Raw genomic sequence first — 2595 nt, 5'->3', positions numbered from 1 at the left:
ACCCCGCACCCGTCGGCTGTGGTACCGTCGCAACGCCTGCTGGTACTTAGCCGAACAGAGGAGGGTGATGCCACGAGCTTCATCTAGCTGGTCCATGGCATCTTGGTGAGATGCTTCGGCCCCCTGTTCGTTGTATGCTCTAATTCTTGGTGCTCCATAGTCAAGGTCCGTTGGGAGAACGGCCTCGGAACCATAGACCATGAAAAAAGGCGTGTAGCCGGTGGCCCGGCTAGGAGTTGTCCTTAGGCTCCAGAGCACGACCAGGAGCTCAGCTAGCCAGCGTGCGCCGAATTTGTTCAATCGGTTGAAAATTCTGGGTTTGAGGCCTTGAAGGAGCATGCCGTTTGCGTGCTCGACCTGCCCGTTCGTCCGGGGGTGTGCGACGGCTGCCCAATCAATTCGGATGTGTTGTTCATCACAGAATCGAACGAATTTCCTACCGGTGAACTACGTGCCATTGTCTATGATGATGGAGTTCGGTACTCCAAAGCGATGGACGATGTCGAGGAAGAATAGCACGGCTTGCTTGGATTTGATCGTGGATATTGGTCGAGCTTCAATCCATTTTGTAAACTTGTCTATGGTGACAAGCAGGTGGGTAAAGCCCCCGGGCGCCTTTTTGAGCGGCCCAACCAGGTCGAGCCCCCAGACCGTGAAGGGCCACGTGATGGGGATCATCTAGAGAGCCTGGGCCAGGAGGTGTGTTTGCCGAGCGTAGTACTGGCACCCTTCGCAGGTGCGTACAATTTGCTCGGCATCGGCTACTACGGTGGGCCAGTAGAAACCTTGTCGGAATGCATTCCCAACCAACTTTCTTGGTGTGGCATGATGACCGCAGACTCCACCGTGGATGTCATTCAGCAGGAGTTTTCCCTGTTCGCCAGGGATACAGAGTTGCAAAATCCCGCTGTGACTCCGTTTGTAGAGTTCGCCTTCTACAAGAACGAAGGACTTGGCATGTCGTGCGAGCCGTCGGGCTTCCGTCTTGTCTGCCGGTAGTGTGTCATGGAGGAGGTAGTCGAGGTAAAGCATTCTCCAGTCATTAGGAGGGTCGGACTCCACTGCTGGGTCCTCTTCAAGCTCCATGACCTCGAGGTCGGGTGGAGCAGTTGGCGGATCGGCCCCTGGGGTCGGACTAGAAGGGCCATCGTTGGCTTGTTTCGACCCCACGTAGCATATTGAGGGTTTGTGTTGGTCACTGGCAAAGACGCCAGTTGGGACTGGCTCTCGGCCGGATGCTGCTTTTGCGAGCATGTCAGCTGCTTCGTTGAGGCGCCTGGGGATGTGATTGAGTTTGAGGCCATCGAATTTGTCCTCCAGCCGTCGGACTTCTTGACAGTATGCCTCCATCTTGGTGTCATGGCAGCATGACTCTTTCATAACCTGGTTGACGACCAGCTAAGAGTCGTCCCTGACGTTGAGGCATTAGATGCCCAGCTCAATGGTGATTCGTAGGCTATTTATGAGCGCTTCGTATTCTGCAGTATTGTTTGATGATGGCGATTTGAGGGGAAATGGAGCCGAACCATGTACCTCATGTGGACCCCGAGGGGAGATACAAAGACTAGTCCTACACCGGCGCCCTTCTTCATCAGCGATCCATCAAAGTACATTATCTAGTACTCTTGATCGACAGCCGCTGGTGGCATCTGGACCTCGGTCCACTCCGCGATGAAGTCAGCTAGTACCTGAGATTTGATCGCTGTTCGGGGAGCATAGGAAATGCCCTGATCCATCAGCTCGAGTGCCCACTTTGTGGTTCTTCCCGTAGCGTCATGGCTACGAACGACCTCGCCGAGGGGGAACGACGTCACTACTATCACGGGGCATGACTCAAAGTAGTGGTGTAGCTTCCTTTTGGTGATGAGGATGGTGTAGAGGAGTTTCTGGATTTGGGAGTAGCGGGTTTTGGAGTCAGATAACACCTCGCTGATGAAATACACAGGGCGCTGCACCTTGAAGGCATGCCCCTCTTCCTCTTACTACTAAGGCAGAGCTGACCACTTGGGTGGTGGATGATATATACAGTAGGAGGGATTCTCCGTTGCATGGAGGAACTAAGACCGGTGGTTTGGTTAGAAATCGCTTAACCATGTCAAGCACCTCCTGAGCCTCGGTCGTCCACTCGAAGCAGTTAGCTTTCTTTAGGAGTCGATAAAGGGGGAGTCCTCGTTCGCCGAGGTGCGAAATGAATCGGCTGAGGGCGGCGAGGCACCCTATGATCCGCTGAACCCCCTTTATGTTTTGGATCGGGCCCATCCTTGTGATGGCTGATATCTTCTCTGGGTTGGCTTCGATGCCACGCTCGGAGCAGATGAAGCCGAGCAGCATGCCCCTTGGGACCCCGAAAACACATTTTTCGGGATTGAGTTTGATGCCATTTGCCCGGAGTTTCGCAAAGGTTTGCTCAAGGTCGGCGACAAGGTGGTTAGCTCATTTGGTTTTGACTACAATGTCATCGACATAGGCCTCAACGGTTCGCCCGATGAGGTCTCCAAAGCAATTGAGCATACAGCGCTGGTACGTTGCCCCAGCATTCTTTAGACCGAATGGCATTGAAACGTAGCAAAACGATCCGAAGGGGGTGATAAAAGA

This window comes from Miscanthus floridulus, chromosome 3 (genome assembly GCF_019320115.1).
Source record: "Miscanthus floridulus cultivar M001 chromosome 3, ASM1932011v1, whole genome shotgun sequence".
Classification (NCBI taxonomy): Eukaryota; Viridiplantae; Streptophyta; class Magnoliopsida; order Poales; family Poaceae; genus Miscanthus; species Miscanthus floridulus.
Note: the sequence above shows the minus strand (reverse complement) of the source record.